This window comes from Puntigrus tetrazona, chromosome 5, assembly GCF_018831695.1.
Source record: "Puntigrus tetrazona isolate hp1 chromosome 5, ASM1883169v1, whole genome shotgun sequence".
NCBI classification, from domain to species: Eukaryota; Metazoa; Chordata; class Actinopteri; order Cypriniformes; family Cyprinidae; genus Puntigrus; species Puntigrus tetrazona.
The window spans coordinates 32,165,604-32,174,279 of NC_056703.1; the positions used below are offsets into that span (position 1 = coordinate 32,165,604).

The 8,676-nt window shown below is 39.5% G+C and overlaps 1 protein-coding gene across 4 annotated transcripts in view; it reads right to left on the bottom strand.

The window, feature by feature from the left end:
• Positions 1-8,461, bottom strand: part of tnca (tenascin Ca) — a 60,169-nt gene extending 51,708 nt beyond the window's left edge. The window contains exons 1-3 of one of the 4 annotated variants that reach the window (XM_043239627.1): positions 8,358-8,461; positions 7,141-7,176; positions 6,914-7,027 (exon numbers count right to left, since the gene is read on the bottom strand). The gene's annotated coding sequence lies outside the window, so the exon portion shown is untranslated. Of the gene's footprint in view, positions 1-6,913; positions 7,028-7,140; positions 8,221-8,357 lie in introns of those variants that run through there. The other 3 variants (XR_006251008.1, XM_043239628.1, XM_043239629.1) reach the window with 3 other exon arrangements.
• Positions 8,462-8,676: the final 215 nt, after the last annotated feature.

Below are 8,676 nucleotides of genomic sequence, written 5' to 3' on the forward strand. Positions count from 1 at the left end.
CAGAACAATGATCCAAAAGAACCAGCAAAATCGACACAAAAATGGGCAGCTGAGCTCAAAACTAAGGTTCTGCCACCACAGATCCCTGAAGTGAACCCTAGAAATTTGAAGAGGTGAGAATATCAACATAAAGCTATGAATCTGAAGGGTCTGGAGGGATTTTGTATGAAAAAAATGGTCTCTGATTTCTTGTCAGGTTCTTGTTATATGAGAATATAATTATACTCAACTTTTTTTAATCTAATTTCAACATTTTGAAATATTAATGTAATTGTATTCAGGAGGGGGCCGGCTAACAGCGTCCATGGAGGAGGCAAAGGTGGGAGGAGCCAGGGAAGAGACCTGGAGCCGGAGGAGTCCAGCATGACCCAGGCCACAGCCATGATGGTAACCCAGGGTGGAGCCAATGGAGGAGGGTTGACCGCTGACTCTAGGAGGCTGACCAAAGACAGTGGAGCAGGTTGAGGAGGAGCCCAATGTGGAGACAGAGAGCCGATGAGCCAGGTTGAGGCCGAGGATCCGGAGGGCCACTTCGGAGCAGGTGGTAGCGATGGCCAATGCAGTGACGGGGATCCGGAAGGCCATCATATAGCCAGAGCAATCAAGGCATGAGGTGAAGCAGGAGGGATGGAGGAGCCTGACAGAACCAGAGGAGTGGAGTCCTGAGGCGGCAGATGGTCAACAACAGACCAAGGGGGAACTGGAGGGACAAGGGAGCCATGCGGAGCTGCTGGACTAAGTGGAGAGGAGGAAGCTAGGAGCCATGGGTCGAATGGCTCCTAGCTGACGGGTCGAAGGGCCGCTGTCGGAGTCAAAGTATCCTCCAGCCATGATGACGATGGAGACTGACTGACCCGTGGCGAATGCAGCACACTGATGGTGGGCTGAGGTTGAGCAGCGAGTGAAGGAGACAGGAACGGGTGGGATGGTGATCATTAGTGAGTCTCTTGAGGAGCGGGCACTGAAGCAAAACCCCGCTGATAATGAACACAAATTTGCGCAGTTCGACAGTGAACAACAGCTCTGTGTGGTAAAATGCAGCTCAATGTGAAACCTGATGGAATTTACCGCTGGTTACAGATCCGGCTTTACTGACAAGATGCGCGTTACATATCACACAATGATTAACGTGCAGCCCTAAATAAAATGTCAGTGATTTATAAAATAAATGATTTCAAAAGTAGTTTTAATCTGTATTAACCTCCCATCCACATGGATGCAATGAAAAACAGCACTGAATATAATCCTGATGGATATATGGTTGTGTATTTCAATGATCTCCACACTAAACCTCCTTCCAGCCTTTTAAATATCGGTTTGACTTCTTGTTTTGGGGTCATTTATTGATACTAGCAGGAAAAAACAGATGTGAACGGTTTCCGATCGTGGAGAATTCGAGTCAAGCAGCCAAACGTTCAATGGCAGCTTTTTACATTTTGTTTGGCCGCAGATCTGAGTCGTTATTTGGATGCTTGACATTTGATGGAAATGAACAGCTAGTTCTTGGACATCTCCTCCAAAGTCCGAGCTGAAGTTTCTTGAAGGCTCACGGATGAGATTGCATAACCGAGAACGACCTGCAAGGGCCGCGAGGAGTCTTCTTTCCCCCGAAATATCCCCGGTTCCCGAAAGACCCCTGATGAGCTGTGTACTCTATTATTATTGTCATAGATACCACTGTGCTTCCAATGCTCCTTTTCGTCATACAAGGATATAATACTCAGTCATCTGAAGCATCTGGTTTACGTGCTACAGTAAGAGGGCTATTCATTCTGTGTCATTCCCACATGACAGCGGGTTTAGAGATTTGTCTGTCATGCTACCCTAAATGGAACTAGCAGTGGCCCGTGTACTAAAGCGAATACAAGCAGTCAACAATCCACTCCACAACAATACATTTAAATGCATATTAAAATGACTTAAATATGAAAATAGTTCACCCTAAAATCAATTTTTGTCTTTCCATTACATATTTTTTAATTCAGGCTCCAGCAGTGAAATAACTGACCAACAAAGCATGCATTGAGAATACTAATACTGTATCTCAAGAGCAATATTCTTGTAACATCACTTTGTTTAGCCATTACACATTTGTCCAAAATAAAAACAAACACAAAGCAGAAAAACTGCATAAACTCAGAAAACAGCTAAATATCCCCATTTACTCTTTCTGAAGCACTTAACAAATCAGCAGTATCGTTCAGTATCCATATGACTCTGTTAGTCTACTTGGGTCTATGTGTTTTCATAAGGATTCATAGTCATTCACATGTCAGCATTTCTGACTTGTGTGATTTTTTATGCTGGAAAAGGCTGGGATTGATTGTAGCACATCCAGAAGCAAAACAAAACAAAATTTTCTCTTGCCAGAAGTAAGTTTCCAGAAACAGAGCGAGATTAATAGAGCGGCGAAACGATTCATTCCTACCAACCTGCCAGAATCATCCTGGAGAAAACATTCACCTGCACATTTGAATCATTTTGCATATGCATCCTAGAAGTCTAGTGGTTGATTCCATCTTTGCAATTTCGTAAGGATTCAAATGGCGTCTGAGCCTTAAGATCTAGCTTCTCCAAAGAGATTTACAACTACTGTCAATGTAAATCAGTGCATCACCATGAATAAAAATATAGCCATTACAACATGGTTAAAGGAATAGTTCCCCCAAAACTGAAAATTCTGGCATATCTTACTCACCCCCAAGGCAAAATCATGGTTCCCATCCACCGTCATTACAAAGCTTGGAAGAGCCAGGATACATTTTTAAAAAAGAAAGTCATATACATCTAGCATGGCTTGGGGTGAGTAAAATACGTCGCGATTTAAATTTTTGGGTGAACTATTCCTATAGAGGAATAACCACTATTAAATGGTTTCAGTTCACTCGGGAGATTAAATAAATCATACTATATTGATTAAAAACATTTAATATTTTCCAAATTTGACTGAAATCTCTATACATGTCTTTTTTTGTAGTAGTTTAGTAGTTCTTTTTTTGCATACATAACCAAACGTATTTGGGCTACAAAGACAATTTGTTTTAAATACCGAAGATATCACAGTAGAAGCGAAAGTCTATTTAATCTCTGTCCACTTGATTATGGGATGAGTTAACTCTCAAGCTTCACGTCCCTGTTCGATTCATCTCCCTACAAGACAAACAGCTCTGAAAACGCAACATCTTTGGCTGAACTCGAGCTGTTTATCAGACAAAAGACATCGGTTTGTATTTACATTAGATTGTCATTTGCATACCTATTCACTGAGAAAAGTCTCGACAGAAAACACTGCACTGATGTCAGCATAAATATTTATGAAAACAGAACAGTGATCAATGCGCCGATGTACCAAATGCAATGAGAGCAAACGGCGCCAACGCTCCCGTCACGTTCGAAGCATTTTGTTTTGAACTGTTTTTCTTCTTAGCTAATAGGTAAAAGGCCACAGCTGCTTATATAGTCAACGAGAAAATTACCACATATAATTCTGAACAAATCAGTGTCAAATCAGTTCACCCTAAAATCTATATCTATAGTATATTACTCAATCCTCGTTTAATAAAGTAAAGTAAATTGCTTGTCTGTTCTCTAAAGTAACAGCACACTCTACTCAACAAGAGTACACTCTACTCATCAATCATTCATGTATGGAGCACAAACGGTGTAGCAAAGTTAAACAAAGTTTAATACTTAGCGTAAGTGATTTAAACAAACCCCCGCCCGTAAGTATAAGCAACCGGAATCGTGAACAAGAGCTTTTCTTTGGAAGATCACTGAAGGCCATTGTTAGCAAAAGATACGCAAGTTGCCTGTAAAGCTAAAAGTCTGTTAACACTCACTGTCTGCAGCTGCTTCACAGTCTAAACAACATCTGTTCTGCTACCGTAAGTCAATACATTCGCTTTCCACTGATGCATTTGTGCATTTACAGGCCACATGCACTCACATTTGCAGGATTTCTAATATTAACTTTCTTGCATTAAAAAGTTGTTTCGTTTAATTAGTCCCTAATAGCTGAAATATTGCCCTTGCTAAGATCATTTAATACGGCTCATTATCTTTCCAAATGAGACAGAATTTAACCTTTTAGGCGGTTACAATCGTATTCGGCATTAAACTTAGCGTCAGAAACCTGCAGCTCAATTTAAGCAGCCAAACGAATCAAATTAACATCTTAGTTTTGCAGCACAAAATGCTTGCTTAACCCGCCATTGCATTTTACATCAATACAACGAAACCATTTGTAATTTGAAACAAACTCATTTTCATTCAAGCACTTGGCAGATGGCTTTATTAAAAGCGACTTACACTGCGTTTAATGTATGCGTTTTATCAGGTCATAAGTTCATGCAACCTCTGGGAATCAAGCTTAGGATCTTGCCGTTGCTAGGGCCAACACGTCTTACGGGCTTTTAAAAAAGCATCGAGCAGAGCCATTCATACATCTAAGTGACCAACAGCAGTGACCTATGACCTTCACTGTCAAACTGAGCTGAAGAGTTACACATGAGGTCATGACCTTAAGTTCCAGTGTTTTATTACTATTTATGTCTGTCTTTTATCTCACTTTGACCTTCAAGAGCAGATTCCATTATTGACCGTACCTTTTCTAGCCATACCAGGTGATGGAAAACCGAAGAAAAATTCAAGTTCAAACTTGAGGAAGAAGAACACATCGGCTTCATTCAAATGCCCAGACCGAGCGCAGCTCTGCTGTTTGGTGCAGATGCTGATATTTATTTGGCAAAAATGTAAGATTCTAGAGAGCTTGTAATGTAAATAAATGATCTTTATAACAGTCTAAAAGAGTAAAATGAACATAATTGTGCAAAATAATGTGGTTTTATGATCAAACCCCTGTAGATTCAAAACATAATGCAATGCAATTATTAAAAGATGAACACAATAAACGTTCCTTAAAAGTTAGATGATTATAATTTATACTCACATTCGAACAGGATTTTTACGTAACATTATTTTTCATACAATTTTTTTTCTTTTAATTTTTTTCTTTAAATTTAAGTTATAATGTTGTTGCATATTTCATTTTTGTCAGAACAAGATGCATTAGACCAGTAATATTATAAACAACATAAAAGTCATTCAAATTTTTACTTCTGTAAAGAATTTAAACAAAATTCCACAAAGTATAAAGTTGGACATCTTTACAATTGTGCTAAAAGACCTTTTACTTGCTTAATAAGTATACGCTATGAATCAGACAACAGAAGCCATATACAGTAGTACATTGTGTAAGTTTTTTCAATGTTGATAATTTAGAGGCCTAGGAATTTTGTGCATCAAATATGACTGTATTTGACCATCTAGTGCTATTAACTACCAAAGTATTGGACCGTCTCTATACTAGCGCTACAACAAAACATGTCGGCATCTCCATGACAACTGCACCATCACATTCTAATGCATAAGACTGTGGTGAATGGCACAGAACCAAATACATTAGTCAGTAGTCATTTTCCCTTGCAGGCGTGCAGACCATGCCAAAAGTCTATGACTGCAGTGGAAGTGGAAGGGCATCACCATCCTCTGAGAAGCAAAACTCAAGTCATCGTCTGCTGAATCGCCCACTCGAACAAACCTCCGGGAAGGCCTTTGGTTTGAAAAAAAAATTAAAGGAACACGACTTTCTCGATTCTTCCAAGACCGTAACACAGTAGTTTAAAGGGTGGAAATGATATTACCGACTCTTCTTCTCAGGTTGCGTACTTTAAGCATCTGTTAAATGCGGGCGAGTTACAAGAACATGCTAGAGACATCAGAAAGTCTATATAAATATCCTAAGAGGAAACTATCACAAGATATGTGTCTCTCTCAATCTCCCTGAACACAAGTGAACATAAATTATCCCAAACAGAAACAACAACAACAGATTAACAGGAAGACAGAAGCCATTTGTATGACCAGATCCAACACAAGAAGCAGCTGGTGTCTCCTCGCTGCCTCCAGCATCCTGTCAAACCAGACTCAAACTCATGATATCCTCGCCAAATGCTTGCCAACTGTAAGTATTAAGGTTTGCTTTTGCTATAAATTACGCCTCTAAGTGTAGGACCACCGACAACAACCTAGAACCATGACAGGCAGAATGCTTTTTTTTGCTTTTATGAAACAGATTTTTCATACTTGTGCATGTATTATCCCAAATAAAGCAAGCATATGAAACAAAACAACTCTTTTCATATGTTAAAAGAAAAGGACAACGTTTAGGACCAATATGCAGATCAAAAGAATCTACAACGTAAAAACTTTTTTATAATCGAAGGAATATCCCAGCAAACACAGAAGCATATGCTTCTTCTTTTTTTAATAATGCTCGAATAATGTTCTCTGTATTTCGTAACCAAAAATGAACCGTCCCAGAACACCGTAGAGACGCACAGAACCTTCTCTAAAGACAAACAAAACTTCTGAGAACATCGCAGATCGGTTTTTGGGACAACCTAAAGAGAACATCTGTAGAATGTTCAGTAATGGTTACTGGTTTTATTTTTGTTACCATAAACTAACCTCCACAGAGAGCCTTTTTTGTCACAACCTGAGGATAATACACAATGTTCCCTTTTTTTATTTGTATATTTATAACCAAGCTATCCATCCTGGAACGCAGAAGGGAGGTTCTTTAGGGTTTTGTTTAAATCCAATGCAATAGCAAAAGAGATTGTATTTTAATTACGCTCTAAGGCGTATTTAACAGCAAATAAAATCAGGATTAGTCAAGCACTTTCCCAGCACTTCCGAGCAACGGCAGTCAATGCGAAAAAATATTATGGCTGACCGTGTTCACCGAGGTTACCGACTTTCAGGACAGAAACCGTAAATACAGGTGTTTAGTGTGATTGTATATAGAAAAGTAAAAACATCAGTAACGGAAAGGTTTATAAACAAGGCTTACTGGTTTGTGTGTCCGGACGATCAGCTCACAAGCAGATGCAAAGGAAAAGCGTCGCACACGATAGTGCTCAGTGCGGATGGGTCAATGTCAGCCTGACACAGATTCTGGATGGGCCTGTAATCAATATTAATAGAGTAATCAGCCAATCGAAAGAGGTCACAGAGCTGAATGACAGGATGCACAATACTGATCACGATTACGGTTACATCAATATAATGATGACATACCTCTCCATCTCCATCTTCACAGGTTGTATGGTCTTCCTTAGGAATACAGAAAAGAGTCAGAATAATCATTCACATTCATAACACCAAAGGATTTTTATAAATCTGTGTACTTGGGGTTTTGTTCAAATCCGATGCAATAGCAAACGAGACGTATATACCACTAATTATAATTTAGATTGAATTTAACGGCAAAGTAATATCAGGATTAGTCAAGAACATTTCCAGCACTTTTTCAAGCAATATAAGCATGCGTAAAATAAGATTTTGGCAACTGGTCCAGAATAATATTTATATTAATACATTTGCGTGCGTAATTAACGATCGGAACGATGCAAAGACGCTAAAGCAAGCAATGGCAGCTCGGACAGCTCGTTTAAAAAAGTGATTGCACAAACGATAGCATCCGTGTCCATCTGTTAAAACTTCTGTAGGTGTTAACAATTCTAATAAGCAACGTGTCTGTCTTTGAAAAGCCTGTCTGAACACAATGCTTCATAAAAACGGACCGAACAGGTCATAAATTGAGGAAGGGAACAGCCTCGAGGAAACAAATAATTAACTTCCTGATTTACAGCCAGACAAAAAATGTGAAAGTCCAAGATGTGACTGAAGATTCGCTTCCGTGCCAAACCGAGTCAGACCACTTAACTGCAGCATGGCTCCGGATGAAAGACGTCTGCCATACAGTGGTGGAAATCTGTGCTGAGTCACCTGGTATGTGCGGTGTGGCGCATGGTCTTATGGGTAATACTGACTTGGTCCGCGCATGTTTAATGTGGCCCTGGAGACTCATTTGTCTATACTTATTTCCTTCAATCCTCAAAATCAAGACTCTACGTATTAAAGAATGGTTAATTAAAAAAATGAAACCCTCATGTGGGTCTAAAACTGTATGACTTCCTTGCTTATGTAAAGACGTCAAGCATAAAATATGCTTTTATATAAAAAACTTATTGGTATACAGTGCAACCAAAGCAACAAACGATCTCTGCATTTATCTGTATATTAATCACATTAACGTCAAAAATCATTGCAGGTCTTATTTCGCGCTGATTCAGTATCATTCCGCTCTGCATCCTTCAAGTCAAAGGCTGGAAGTTTCACTTGGCAAGCAAATTCATCCACTTGTACGCTGTAAGTCTTCGCGATTAAGATCATCTTGTTGGCAAAACAAAGGCAGATCCTTTGGAAAACAAACAATTATCTCAGAGGCTTACAGTCAAACAACACGAAGATCCAAGATTTGAGAAAATCCAAAGCCGAATGATCTAATCCACAGCTTCGTCCGCCGCTTGTGCCGGACAGCTGACCGGAGAGCGAACACAAACACGGTGATTTACACAGATAAGCAAAACCGTGTTTGCCTTTGTCCATCCAAAGCTGGTGATGAATTGTCCGCACAAAAATATTTCTCTTGTGAAGGAACTTATTTAAATATTTGGTTGTCATAGCAACCTCTCCAGACTGGCCTTTTCTTGCAGGAGGAGGTTGGAATGAGATGCGAGATATGGACTTTGCTTGGACAATATGTCTTGT